This window comes from Orcinus orca, chromosome 21 (genome assembly GCF_937001465.1).
Source record: "Orcinus orca chromosome 21, mOrcOrc1.1, whole genome shotgun sequence".
In the NCBI taxonomy this organism is placed as follows: domain Eukaryota; kingdom Metazoa; phylum Chordata; class Mammalia; order Artiodactyla; family Delphinidae; genus Orcinus; species Orcinus orca.
This window is the reverse complement of record NC_064579.1, coordinates 9,637,970-9,653,300: the sequence shown is the minus strand read 5'-3', so window position 1 is coordinate 9,653,300 and position 15,331 is coordinate 9,637,970. Positions and strand designations below refer to the sequence as shown.

The 15,331-nt window shown below is 44.0% G+C and overlaps 1 protein-coding gene across 3 annotated transcripts in view; it reads right to left on the bottom strand.

The window, feature by feature from the left end:
• The window catches only part of FUT10 (fucosyltransferase 10), a 242,347-nt gene that overhangs the window by 114,690 nt on the left and 112,326 nt on the right, over positions 1-15,331 (bottom strand). For all 3 annotated transcript variants that reach the window (XR_007474652.1, XR_007474653.1, XR_007474654.1), the window contains exon 6: positions 12,011-12,156. The gene's annotated coding sequence lies outside the window, so the exon portion shown is untranslated. The remainder of the gene's footprint in view (positions 1-12,010; positions 12,157-15,331) is intronic.

Genomic DNA, 15,331 nt, shown 5'->3' with positions numbered 1-15,331 from the left:
GTTCATCTCTCCAGGTCTTTGCTGGAGAGGATGTGCAGGTTTCTCTCCTAGGATCATACTGATTTCTTCGCTCTTATCCTCCCCATCGCTCTTACACCCTCCTTAGCCTTGGAGGAATTGTTTTCTTATCTTGGATGGGAGTGGATTTTGGAGACTGGTTTATAGGTGAATCCTTAAATTCCCCCAAGGGCTGGGGCTTTGGGAACACAGAACACAACCTCTCAAGCCTTTCATGCTTTCTGCCTGTCACATCCTTCCCCATAGGCCACATAGAGAAAGCTGATTATTTGCCTGAAGAGAGGAGGTAGGAAAAGAGAAAATACCATAATAAAAAAATTATGCCAAAGTGATAAGAAATGCTCTTTATTTTGTTGGGACATTTACCTTTTGAACTTACTCCATTTATAGCTATTTTAAAAGTAGCAACGTATTTTTTAGAGAGAGTGCACTGAGCAGAGGCTTAACTTAAAAATTCTTTTTAGTACCACTATATTTGTATGGCAGGTGTAAGCTAGATTGAGGATATATAATAACTTGGCTGTGTTCGACAGTAATGTTCAACATGGCGTACAAAGCTGTTATTTTTAGCATCCTGAATAAAGATGTTTTCCCTTCTTAGACTCCAGTCTTCCCTGCCACATCCACCCAAGTTAACCTTGATACGTTATTGATGTATCCTCCATATTGTTTCTATACATAATTTTTAACCAATAAAAACTTTTAAAATATTTAAGATGCATCATTTCATCACTGGATTCTGATGTATTTAGCATGGTCTGGCTTCCAGCCTCTGTAATCCTTCTTTCCTACATGGCTATGGCCACAGGACCCCAAGAAAGCCAGACGCTGGTCTCTAGGATGAATTCTGGCCTCAAAATAGGTGAAATTATGATTTTTGTGCCCACATTGTGAGATGAATTTCCAAGTGGCTTCTAGGTTGCCCCTAGCCTTTGTTTTTTTTTGATATTGAGCTATATAAGCTCAATATCAAAATCTGTATACTTTGGAAATGAATCCCTTGTTGGTCCCATCATTTGCAAATGTAATGCTCTTGAAAAAATGAGTTATTATAATTGTTGTTTTTGTGATGGCCCTAAGAGGCAAATAGTTAGTGACTGAATACGAGGGTGGTAATCTCTCTTCATTACCTCCCTGTTAGAATATCCATGCGATGCCTTATTCTATGATTCAGTGGTTTCTCCTTTAAGCAGATTCCTTGTTAGCCTTAACGACACAATTCTCTCTGAACAATGTCTGTTTGGTCTTCGAGGTGCCCTGTTTTGGGGATTGAGTCCTGCTACTGGAAATTTTCCCCACATTCAGTGAAACATCACACCAGAGTCAGACTATGGCCTGCTGAACCATCTGGCAGGAGGTATTCCAACAGTGGTACTCCTCCTGGGCAAGTAGGATATCCAGATGCCACCTCTTTAGCATGTGCTCCACATTTTCAGAAGGGTTCACGCTGAAAGTTAAAGGACATGATAAAGTAAGCTAGTTCAGAGAAGGAATATATAAGCCAGGGAACGGTCTCATACATCCAGCTCTTCTGGGTTGAGAATTTAATATGTACCAGACACTGTATTGGGTGTTGGGTGTACAGAGATGAAATAGATGTGAATGAAATAGACATGGTGCCTACACTTTGTGGAGCTCACTCTGGTGTGGGTGTGGGGAACAGGGGCAGGTGAGCTCATAAGTAGGTAAACAAATGCATAAATCCATAATTATAAAATGAGAACATCCAACAAAAGGAAACAAGCAGCCAGCGATCATAAAGAACAATGAGTAAGGATCAGAGAAGGCCTGCTTTAATCAGTAATATTTAAGATGCAACTTCAAGGAGCAGATAGATATTAAAATTCATTCCCAACAGAGAAAATGACAGAACAATGGCTCTAAGGCAGTGATAATCGCAGCAATGGGTTCAATCCCTGGTCGGGGAACCAAGATCCTGCATGTTGTGTGGCGTGGCCAAATAAATAAATAAAAGAAGTGAGAAACATTAAGAGATGAGCCCTAAGGTTGTCCCAGCTGACTGCCTTGAGAGCGCTTCCAGGCTGCAGCTTGAGGAGGGGGGACCCAGGAGAAGCCCAGTCGATTCCCTGAGTTGAAGAGACAAATCTGAGTGACTAGAGTGACCAAGACAGCTAGAGTTTGTTAATCTACAATTTAAATCTAGCAGGAATATCTTTCACAAAATGAAGATGAAAGAAAGACTTTTTCTGACTTATAAAAGCTGAAAAAGTGTATCACCAAAGGGAAATGATACCAGATGAAAACAAGGATCTACAGCAAGTGAGGAAGAGCACAGGAAATGGTAAGCACTTGAGTAAATATGTAAGTCTTTTCTCTTCTTAATTAATCTCTTTAAAATATACCTGACTATTCAAACGAAAATAATAGCAATGTATTTTGGGGTTCATAGCATCTGTGTAAGTAAAATGCATGGCAACAATAGCATAAAAGCTAGGAAGAGAGAAAAGAAAGGTTCTTATGCCATAAGTGAAGTCATGGTATAATCGCTTGAACATAGACTGTGAAAAGATAAAGACGCAAACTATAAACCTTAAATAAATGGCTAAATAAATAACAAAACAAAACAAAGTTATAGCTAATAAGCCAACAAAGGAGACAAATGGAATCGTAAGGATTACTCAATGCAAAAGAAGTCAGGAAAGAGAGGGCTAAGTTCCACCAGGAGACCTGGGTTCCAGCCCCAGCTCTGTCTCTGGCTGATGGTAGGAACTTAGTTTCTCTCTGGATCCCAGTTTTCCACTCTGGAGAGTTAGGTGTTTGGACTAGAGTCTAGTCTAGTCACTAGGTGATCTACAAGGCTCCGTCGAGCCCTAACATTCTAGAGCATATGATCTTTTTGTCAGAATGTCACCTGAGATCTTAGACATGAGGGCTGCTTGAAGAGGCAAGAGAAACTCTAGCAGAACTTCCTTCTGGAAGGATGACTGGACTGGGAGTCAGGACACCTGAAATCAGTTCTACTCTTCTGCTGCCCATTCAACACCTGCAGACCTAGATTTCAGAATCCTCCTCAGTGAAGTGAGCTGACTGATGAATTCTCAGGTCCTGTCTCCTCCAACATTTCAATTTCTGATTCTAAGTATCATCCTCTATTGTGCCCAGGCTCTTAGTCAGTACCCAGGAGAAATAAATAAAAATATGTCTCATGATCTCTGATCACAGTTTGAAATTAGACAGTAAGTCCCCTACACATGAACCTTCAAATTGTGAACTTTCAAAGATGCGAATGTGCGTTCACATGTCCAATCACGCAAGTTAGTTCACGTGTCTGGCATACACTGTCACACGCGTGCATCCTCTACAAGTGGTTATGTTTTTGTGTACTTTACTGTACAGTAGTACAGTATCTTTATTTCAAGCCCAGGATGTCCGGAAGCAAGCGTAAAAGCAGCAGTGATGTAGCTGGTACTGCTAAGAAGCACCAGGAATTGGAGGCTCAGAGAAAGGACAAAGAGAGACAAGAGGAAGAAGAAGTAACTGAAGAACTGAAGAGATTCATGATGCAGGAAATGGCAGGGGATTTTCTTTATTTGAGGAGGCACTGTTAGATTTTGAGGCACAGGAACCAAATGAATGTAGAACGGTACACAAAGGTTGCAGCAGCCGTTCAGAATGCAACCCAGTGCTACCGCGTCATCTATGATGAGAAAAAAAGAGCTACTACCCTGACATCACTGGATTGTTTTTTCAAGAGGGTAGATAAGCTTGAATCCAGCAAGGAACCAGAACTTGTGCCATCAGCGTCAGGCGTGAGGGAAATGGCAGCTTGCCCTCCATCACCTATTGCTGACGATCCTTCACTCTACCATCTCCCACCTGCTCTCCCTCCTCCAGCCAGGAACTCTTCCTGCCTGTCCACTCGATGCCAGCCCCTGTATACCAGCTGTTGTACTGTACTACTGTAGTTTTCAAGGTACTGTACTGTAAGATTAAAAATGTTTTCTTTATTTTTTCTGTTTGTTTGTTTTTTATGTATTATTTGTGTGAAAAGTATTATAAACCTATTACAGTACATATAGCCGACTGTGTTAGTTGGGTACCTAGGCTAACATTGTTGGACTTAACGAACACGCTCTCGGAACAGAACTCATTCGTACGGAGGGGATTTACTGTATTATCCTTTAGATGATTATGGATACAAAAAAAACTTTCAGCCAAGTCCTGGTTACAAACAAAGCCAACCAGCTACTTGGCAGAGGAAAACTGAAGTACATGGTCATCCAAGGCAATGCTTCCTTCTTTAAGTCACCATGGTTTCAAGCAATTCTACTACTGAGGGAAGTCTTCAAGACCCAATTCTCCTGCTTAATTACCAATCCCCACTCTGCATATGATTTATCCTTTTATCTTTAATGCCTTTTCTATGCCTCAGTGGATTAAAAATAGGAAGGGATGGGAGGGTTTTATTCCAAAACTATAATTCTGTGACCACTTGAGAAACACTGCTTTCATGTGGATCTGTTGACTAGGTTCATGACTTGAACTGAGTTCTATTTCTGACAAATAGAGCCATAGAATTCTAGAGTTTGATGGCCCCTAATAGATCCCTGATGTATTGCTAACATGTAGAGAAAAAAAATCACAATATGCAGCATTGTTTGGGTCCCCGTAGAAGACTGGTCATGTGGCCAATCACAAGATACCTGTTATGGGTTGAATTGTGTCCCCCCCCGCCGCGAAAAGAGGTTGATATCTAACCCCCAGAACCTGTGAATGTGACTGAATTTGGAAATAGGGTCTCTGCAGATGACCAAGTAAAGATGAGGTCATTAGGCTGAACCCAAATCCAATGTAATTGATGTCCTTATAAAAAGAGGAAATTTGGACAGACGTGCGCCCAGGGAGAGCACCACGTGAAGATGAGGGCAGAGATGAGGGTGACGTATAACAGGCCAAAGAACAGCAAAGATTTCCAGCAAAGCTTGCAGGAGCAGGGAAAGAGTCATGGGACAGATTCTCCTGTTCCATGAGGAAATCAACCCTGCAACATCTTGATCTTAAGCTTCTAGCCTCCAGAACTGTGGAACAATAAATTTTTGTTATTTAAGCCACCCAGTTTATGGTACTTTGTTACTGCAGTCCTAGCAAGCTAATGGAATAGCCAAATGTGTTAAGAAAGCATTTTGGTAAAAGAAGACATAGGATGAAATCTGGAAGAACAACAACAAAATCTGAAGCAAGAATAAAAAGCAAGAAAACACTGGAGGAAACACAAAGAATAAAGATTTGAAAAAGAATAAACAAATACATAAATAAAAGCAGCCTCCCCCCAACCCCCGTCATTTCTTTCTTTGTTACAATAATCAAGGCTGTTGAGACTTTACTGAGTTTGAAGGTAACCGAAAAGGTTTACTATAAGAGAAGGGGGGCTTCCCTGGTGGCGCAGTGGTTGAGAGTCGGCCTGCCGATGCAGGGGACACGGGTTTGTGCCCCGGTTCGGGAAGATCCCACATGCCACGGAGCAGCTGGGCCCGCGAGCCACGGCCGCTGAGCCTGCACGTCCAGAGCCTGTGCTCCGCAACGGGAGGGGCCACAACGGTGAGAGGCCCGCATACAGAAAAAGAAAAAAAAAATCTCTCCTGGCGCCAAAGACCACCCAAACTAAGAAAGCTCGTGACAGCTCCTTTTCCACCCTGATTGTTAGCTCCTCCGCAACGGAAAACCTTTATGTTTCATCTTAGACTTCATTTTGTTCAGTTTGCGGCAACAGCTCAGAGCCATACCTTACATCAAATCCTCAGAAAGCGATTTCTATCCTTTCTCTTCATCTCCCTGAAGTTTCATAAAATTACTGGTCTAGAGACGATCATCTGATACAACCTCCACCTGATGAGACATTCACACTCTTCCATGGTCAGAGTCATCTGTGCTTCTAGCATCCAGGCAGTGAAACACGTGTACCACCCTCCTCCATATCTCACTATTTCTGCTGCTGGTGTCTCTTCATTCATTCATTCATTCATCCATTAACAACTGCTGTTAATTAATATATACTGAGAACCTACTCTGTTTCAGGTACAATTCTAGGCTCTGGGAATACAGTGGGAGGAAAAGGCACAGTGAACACCCTTGTGAGTATAATTTCTAATAGGTGAAGATCATAAATAAATAAAGGAATAAAGCATGCCCAGTGTTGATAAAGACTACCGAGGAGATTTAATTAGGGAGATGGGATGGAGAAAGGGGTCAGGTGGGAGTGCAATTTTAAAAGCGTAGTCAGAGAAAACCAACTTCTGGTTATAAGAGCAAAATGTAACTACCAAGAGTACTTGATTGTACAAACTTTGTGTGTTGCTCTGAATGGCAGTAGGTTTTTCCTTCTGATTTTCTAGGAAAGTGTCATCCCCCCGGTGCCCAAGATCCATACCTTTTCTGTCACCTCTTTGGGAAAGCTTCTTTTCCAACCTTAGCCCCTCCCCAGTCATGCTCCTCCCCTCTTTTGGGGGCTAATAGTTGCAAGTATTCTGGTGGCTCTGCCCCAGCTGTACTCTCTCTGACTATGGTGCCTAGAACTGATACCCTATTCTGGGTGGGCTCTGACCAACCCAGAATAAAACGGGACCATCACCTCTGACATTCTTTATTCTGTGTACTTTATATCTGATGGTGCAAACACAACTGTGCCCACTTCTTTGGGAGGGAGACGCAAGAGGGAAGAGATATGGGAATATATGTATATGTATAACTGATTCACTTTGTTATAAAGCAGAAACTAACACACCATTGTAAAGCAATTATACTCCAATAAAGATGTTAAAAATAAATACATAAATAACCATATTGCACAGTTGATTCATACAGAACCTAGAATCAGTAAGACTGTGCTTAGAAATTGTTATGTCTTCTAACTCTTCAGCCCCACTCCACTCTGTGGAGTCTCCTCCCTCTCGATTTATTGGCTTTGGGGAAAATTAAGCTAGTTAGGGCAGTAACTGTGGCAGTCAGAACACACAGCATGGTAACCAATCTCCGCATCTAACTCTGCCTGTCTTATCCTGGAGATGTGATTAACACCATCACAAGCTGCAAAGCTTTACAGTGCTGAGTTATCATCTGCCTGTTTTTCCCCCTCTAATGTTTAAAAAGAAATCAGCTGATGGCAGCTTATGTTTCTTTCCTTTGCCTCCCTTGTCAGAGCTGAATCCCACTGTTTCCGCGTGAGAATGGGCTGTGTGCCTGCCCTGCAGCCTCTCCAGCTGAGGGTGGGACCACAGAGAAAATCCACGTTCCCTTCTCACTGCCATGCTCCCCCTTGGGAAGATTAAGCCATGTGGTGTGGAGGCGAAACCTTTTTCACATCCAATCTTTTATTGGTTTTACTGGTGTTCTTTTCACTCTTTACGTTCCAAAATCAACAGAGAAAAATCATCAAAAGAGGCACTAAGATACAGTTGATTATCGATGTCATGAGGGTTGAAATCCAATTACTGGCTGTAGAATCTTGGATAAGCCACTCAACTGTTCTGTGACTCTTTCCCATCTGAAAAATGGACTTAATAATAGTAGCTGTGTCCAAAGCACATTGTAAGTATTAAATGAGGTCACATGTGGAGAGCACTGGGGCACATAGTGTAAGGGTTAGCGTCCATTTGGAGTTAAAATTAAATACATAAATTCATAGTTCACTCCCAATTATTTGGAAACAGATTATCTGCTCTGTGTTTTGCCTGGGAGGGGAGAAACAGCATGATATAATAGGTCCTGGAATCAGACAGACAAAAAAATAGTATCTGACCTCAATTGCATGACCTTGGGAACATTATTTATCCTAGGTAAGCCTCAACTTTCTCATCTGCCAAATAGCGATAATAACACCTCCTGCACAGAGGTGAGGCGGTGGATCCTGGTGATTCAAGTGGTCACAGTGCCCCATACAATGCCTGTGGAATTTACAGCTTCAAATGCACAAATGCACAAAACGCGCATCCTTGGTTGCAGAAGCTTGTTCTTTGAGGAAGAGAAATTAATCCCACAAAGAGACCCTAACTCCTGACTTGCCTTTTCTAACAAGGGCCCTTTCTTTTGTCCTGGCCATCCAGGTATCACTGTAACTAGGCACAAAGGCCTCAGTGCCCTATCTTTCCCTTCCAGCCTCTGTGAACTTCCCGAAGGCTTCTTTGCCGATAGCCCATCCATTATTCAGAAACTTCTTCCAAATCTGGCATCCATGAAATAAACCCTTCCCAACAACTGTGAGCTTATTGGTTATCCTTTCTGATTTGTTCGTAGGAAGGGCTTTCTATGGACAAGACCAGGAAGAGCAGCAAGCGGGTGGGCACATCAGGCACTGAGACAGGGTTGGCGAGACTGGGAAGCATGGTATCTCCCAGGCAACTCACTCAGTCATGAAAACAGGTTGCCAAGTAGCCCATGTGACTGGTGTGTGCAGAATTCTTCGACTGCCTCAGAAAAAGAAGAGCATTACACCGGTACAACATCATATTTCTGACTGCATCAGATTTTCTCTAGATGACTTGATGATAATAGTCTGAGGCTATACTTGCAAAATGACAGAGCTGGGATTGCCTTTGGGATCACTTCTTCCACATGTCTCATTTTACACACGAATAAACTTAGAAGTGAAGTGGCTTGTCCATGGTCACAAAGGTAAGAAATGACACATCTGGTCTAGTGCCCTGGTCTCAACTTTTGATCTACTATACTTTCCACTGCATCACACAATTTCATATTCCTGCTGAACTTTAAATATCTCAACAACAGTGATACAGATATTTTGCTCATTTCTTGACTTTAGCCCTTTAGGATACACTTAAAAGAATGTTTACAGAGCGCTCCTCTGTGTGTAAAACCAAGGGCAAAATGCTTCAACGAGCTAACCCGGAAGCTAGTCTTGCCCAAGAAATGCTTTCACTATACTGTCATCCTTGAATCCCTCAAAATGAATCTGTGCCCTTGTTCATCTAATTTTCCAAGTAAATATCATCAGTCACCTTGAAGCAGGTCATTTCCTGCTGATAAAAACAGTCTTTGTCAAGGCTGTAAGCAGTCAGGTTTTACCACCTGGTCATTAATCCCTAGAAATGCCCTATACCCAAATTCTTAATTGCTTAAACAAATGGTTTCCACGGGTGATTAAACATCAGAGCAAATCTGCAGCACTTGCACAGTAGTTCTTTGGGCGACTACTCCCAGGGAACTCGGAATGAGAAGTTGAGAGAACAATGGTGGTCAGAGAGAGGAGGTCTGAAGGTGAGGGGGGACTGTGTTCTCACACCCTTCTCAGATGTCACTCTGAGAGCAGGTGAAACTATGAAATATGGGCATGTAAGACAGGAAGGTCTGGTGGCGAAACACTGGAGTCTCAGCCATGATTTAACAAACTTCTGTTGGGAAGCTTTAAATAAAAGCATACTTAAACAGGATTGGGGGTCACAGTTCTTGGAGAAACGGTCTCATAGCTGTCATGTTATGGCCATATCACTCTTCTATATTGGCTACATTGGCATCTCACTCAACCTCTAAGACATCTTCACATGACTTTGGCTTCTCATAGCAGGGTGGTCTCAGGATAGCTGGACTTCTTACTTGGTCACTGGATTTCCCCAAAGATACTGACGCAGAACATCACTTCTGCTGCATTATATTGTCAAACCAACTCACTAATACCAGCCCAAAGTCAGGGAGAAGGAAATAGACTCCACTTCTCAATGGGGGAATGGCATACCTGTGCGCAAGGGAAAAAGTTAATGGTGGCCACATTGGAGACAAGCTACTGAGTATTCCTTATTATCTACCAAAAACTCAGAGCTCTCCTAGGGAAATAGCTCTTCTACCACTCTGCCACACCTCAGCCCAAATGGCACTTCCTCCAGGCAGTCTTCCTTGATTCCCCAAGAATATGTTAGAGGCCCCTTCTGAATGTTCACATGCTAAGTGCACATATCATAGCAACTGCTAGCACTCTTTACAAAGATTACTTGTTCAACTCTACACCCCCTTGCCTAGCTGCTGCTGAGAACACTGGTCATGTTCACCATTGCCTCCCCACTACCTAACATGGTACATCGTGCATGGTGGACCCTCAGCAAATGTTTAGCCAATCATGGAAGCCTACTGGAGTTATCCTTCGGCTTCAAGAGTCAGGATTGAATCCTTGGTCTTTGTGTCTCTCTTTGCTTGTTTCCCCTTAACTTTTCTTCAGCCATACAAGAGCATCTGTTTTCACATTAACAGCACCATCAAAACCTGTCCTGAACTCGTATTTTTTTTCTGCTACAGCTCCTGTGGGCTGGAGTGGTGATTATCACGCACAAGAAAGATGCAGGGTCGGGGCGTAAGCTGCTCTAGAAAATGAGTGTGCCATGATACGCCAGCCAGGAGCTTAATAGGGAGCATGATCTCCAATTTGCTGAGCGCAGCTCGACAAGGAGCCCTGAGGTGGGCTCGTGATATGCCATTCCTCAGAGGGTTTCAGCTGCGGCTGTGCTACAGAGAAGGATTGATGACTCTGCTAAGAGATTTGAACACAGTCCTCCTACAAAACAGAAGGGCTGGGGTTGCTGGGCTAATTGGAGTTGCAGGCGTGTGTATGTGCACGCCATACATAATCATGCATGTATCTTATATATGTAAAACAGAAGGGTAGAATATTTGAGGATAAAACAAAAGCCAAAAGGACAAAGGCAACAGGCAGTCTAATCCACTTAATGGGTCAAGGAGCTCGGAGCTGAGCCGCAAATGCATCATTTGATAACAGTAATGAAAAAGACAGCAATCTATTTCTACAAATAGCATTACGGCAGATTTGGTTTAGACGCCAAACTAGGTTGATGTGAAATTTACGAGACTGGCTGTCTCTCGGATATGACCGAGGAGGGAAGGCACACTCAATTCCTTCTTTCTTCCTTTGGCACTCAGTGCGAATTAGATCTTATTTCCAAGGTAGGCTTTCCTGTTATGTGGGACTTTGTTCTCTTTAAATAACAGTTAAGCGTTTTGCCACCCAAGTTTATCTTAATACGGAGGATGCCAATTTTACAAGTGGGTGAGGTCTCTGTCCAGCCTCTGTAAGTCTCTTGCACACACACGCCACATACACATGCCCTCGTGCGCACACGCGCACGCGCGTGCACACACACACACACACACACGGTTCAAAGTTGCAGGTGGCTTGAGTTGGAATTTGCAGGAAAGCCTGTGTCTGAATCATGACTTAGCAGCTGGTCCTAGAAAATGTCTGAAATGTGTCCTGATGATTTGGACAGTATGTTTTGCGTCTGCAAAACTCATTACAACATTCCTGTGCAAAATGCTGTTGGAAAGGTGCTTCATTTTCAACCAAAGTTCTGATACATCCTCCACGGTAATCACAATACATTGCACTGCAAAATATGCAGGATGCATTAAGCTTTTTTCTCCTTACGATGCCTCAGTCAGTATCAGGTAGCACTTAAAAAGGGTAAGGAAGTCTTCCTTCAATACAGCAATGTTCCTACAGTTGTGTGCTGATTGACCTTAACTTTGTGCTGTGCTTGCAAAGAAAGGGGACTCTGACAGATTGTACAGAGCAGAGCATGTACAAGTCAAGTGGTTGAAAGGAAGCAATAAGCTTGTTCCTGCTGCGTGTGAAGTGAGTTTCACCCTAGACTTGCTCCTACTTCAACAGTGACAGCAGACTCAATCAGAAGTTTGGGGAGGGATTTTGAGAAAACAGTTCTTTAAAAAAGTCACCCCTGGATTTAGGTCTTCACCTGTTTTGTGAGAAATTTTATAATAAGGGAAGTCACTTGACTGACTGATTTCACACATCAAACCTAAGCAAATTCTCCCTTGTGAAGGAAATATGAATTCTGCATAAGATGCAACTACAGAGATAAATTCTCTTCCCTCTTTAATTTTCTTAATGCCTTTTGCAGGTCTCTCTCCTTTGGTCAGGGTAGGTAACTACCGTAAAGTAGACTCAGAAATACATAATGATTCAAGAACAATAGACAATGTATTTTTTGCTCACCTAACAGCCCAGTGCAGTTTCAAGTCATCGTGGTTGGTGGTGAGGGTGTGGAATGCTTCGCTTTACGCATCACTCAGAGACCCAGGCTGATGGAGGATTCATCAACTACATATGATGGTCTCCCTGGAGGTCTCCATCCCAGTCAGCTGGAAGGGAAAGGAACATGGAAAAGCCCACGTGAAAGGTTGCATGGAGTATGGCCACATCACTTCTGCTCACACATTCTTCTGGCTAGAAATCCGCCACACCAAGCTGCAAGGGAGGCTGGGTAATGTGCCCAGGAAGGAGAGGATGTGGATTATGGTGAGAGCTGGCCGTTCCTGCCACACTCCTCTCTTCCCTGTTCTTTCAATGGCAGAGTTCCCAGTTTCCCAGGGTCTCTCTCAGTCTTATAACAGGACATGCTCCCCCCAGACACTTTCAGGATGCAACAATTACTATCTATAGAATACTCTCAAGTGTCCAGCCAAAACACACCTCCTAAATTCAAGACTGAAATTTCCAAAACCCTACTGTACATCTATCTGACGATCAAACGAGCACCTCAAATTCGACACACGTTATACCAAATTTGTTATCTAACCTCATCTGTAAGATGGAGATGATAACAGTATCTATTCATAAAGTTGTGATGAGGATAAAATGAATTAATATGTGTAAACCACACAGAAAAGTGATGGTACACAGCGGGGGCTCAATAAATGCTGGTCATTATTATTTTTTTCCCCGCCTTCCTTCTTCTCTGGCAAATCTGTTCCCCTTCCCGTGTTTCATAGCCTTCATCACCTACTTATTAGACCAAGTTAGAAGCCCTACTGGACTCCTTTGCAGCTCTTAGCACCATCCAGTGACTCTCACTAACTCTCAGAGCTGCTGCCTCATCTTCATTCTCATTGTCATGCTCTGACTCAGACACTCGTTACTTCTCAACTGAACTGTTGCAAAATCCTGCTCAGTGCCCATCTGTTCTCTGCTGTCTTCTCCCTCTAGCTCTTGTTTGCCAGAGTAATATCTTTAAAATGTTCTAAACTGTGTTCTCAAATACTCCAATGGCTTTTTATTGTCAATACATATAAAGTCCACAATCCTTAGAGCTGGAAAAGCGAATTAAGCCAAGTTGGAACAGCCTTGAATTCTATCCTGGTTTTTCCCTCCCTCCATTAACTTCAGGACAAATCATAATTGGTAAGTGATAGAGGTATGAATAAAATGTTGGCGGGGGGTAGCGGCAGACTAGATGGATTCTGATTGGAGGTGGATGGCTGCTCTGAAGACATGACATCTGAGCTGGAAATGAGAAATTTGAAAGAAGGAAAAAAAGGGTGGGCTTTTTTCCAAATTTGGTTTCATGTGTGTCGAATCTGAGGTGCTCGTTTGATCGTCAGATAGATGTACAGCAGGGTTTTGGAAATTTCAGTCTTGAATTGAGGAGGTGTGTTTCGGCTGGACACTTGAGAGTATTCCATAGATAGTAATCGTTGCATCCTGAAAGTGTCTGTGGGGAGCATGTCCTCCCTTCCTGTTCCAACCATAGCAGATTACTTACACTCTTTGCTCTCTGTGCCTTTTTGACTCTGATCCTTGTACCGTGAGAGCCCACCGTTTTTCCTTCTTTCAAATTTCTCATTTCCAGCTCAGATGTCACGTCTTCAGAGCAACCGTCCACCTCCAATCAGAATCCATTTAGTCTGCCTCCATCCCCCCCCAGCATTTTATTCATACCTCTATCACTTATCAATTATGATTTGCCCTAATGTTAATGGAGCCTGTCTCCTCTACTCAACTGAGTCCTTGAGTGTCCCCAAGCAGAGTTAGTCTCCCACCATGATACTTTAACTTAATGTTCCAATTTTCTCGGCTTACTGGTGTATAAATATGGAACAGGAACTACCTGCAACTGGGCTACGTGGATTCCCTCTTCCTCACTGGGCAGTAGCTCCCTTAACAACGTGGAGCAGACTCCGTTAATTTCCAGTACCTGTTAGATACCAGAAGGTCTCGTGATCTGGTTGAGACCCCTCCTCCTTCTCCTTTCCTAGCCTTACATCCCTCAAGTGTTGAAAAGAGAGAGGAGGCATGGTGGACCAGAATCTCCTTGCGTGGTAAGGGGCTCTCCCCAAACTCACTTTGATACAGTCTAGTTCCACCCGCGGCTGGTGGCTGCCAAGTAGGTGGGGTGATGATGTTCTTAGAAAAAGATTAGCTTTAACCAAGCACCCTCCACAACTGAGGGCCTCTCCCAGAAGGATGCCACCATCTCTTGTGCTCACTAGGCAGGCTCACTGCTACTTCTTGGTTAAACCTGGTATTCTTCACAGAGAGCGGCCAGGACTGCTGGAGTCCTCTCCTACACCCTCTAAGGCCAATGAAGAACTTGAATGAGGTGCAAACTGTCCCATCTTCTCCCCAAACACCTTATATTACAACCCATCAAGCCTGCTAGCCTGGCCTCCTGCAATGGGTCCTTCATCCTCAGAAATCTCTAGATCTGAACTCTGCTGGTCCAAGGATGTCCCCAGACTTCAGGGAACTTGTGAGATTCTGAGACCCAAAAGGACAATGTAAGCTCTGCCCTAGAATTCCAGCATGCTCCACCAATAACCCTGAAAGCATTCACAGCGCACAGGAACATCAGAGTGCCCCTGGGAGGCCGACAGCTCAGCACACGGCTAGTCAAGAAGCAAGCTGCCAATCTCCACATACTGAAGTTCCCTCCAGTCTTTAAGAAAAATTCTATTAGAAGCCCTCTTGTTTGGCTTTAGGAATGGGAGGCAATGGTCTCTCACCTGGGGCACCGTGCTGTAAGACGCCCCTGCTCTCCCAACACTCTCGCCTGACAGTGGATGGTGGGGCTGGGGCCAGCACGACTCTGGTCCCTCCCAGTGAGCCCTAAGGAGGCAGCACTGGCTTGTGTGCTCAGGGGTGTCTTTGGAATGTGGCATACGTGGGACCTTCCTCCAGCTACAATTCTGGGGCAGAGAAAAACCCATTTTGAGGGCTTCCCTGGTGGCGCAGTGGTTCAGAATCCGCCTGCCAATGCAGGGGACACGGGTTCAAGCCCTGGTCCGGGAAGATCCCACATGCTGCGGAGCAGCTAAGCCCATGCCTCACAACTACTGAGCCTGTGCTCTAGAGCCCGCAAGCCACAGCTACTGAGCCCGTGAGCCACAACTACTGAGCCTGCAAGCCACAACTACTGAGCCCGCGAGCCACAACTACTGAGCCCACGTGCCTAGAGCCCATGCTCCGCAACAAGAGAAGCCACCTCAGTGAGAAGCCCGAGCACCGCAACGAAGGATAGTCCCCGCTCGCCGCAACAAT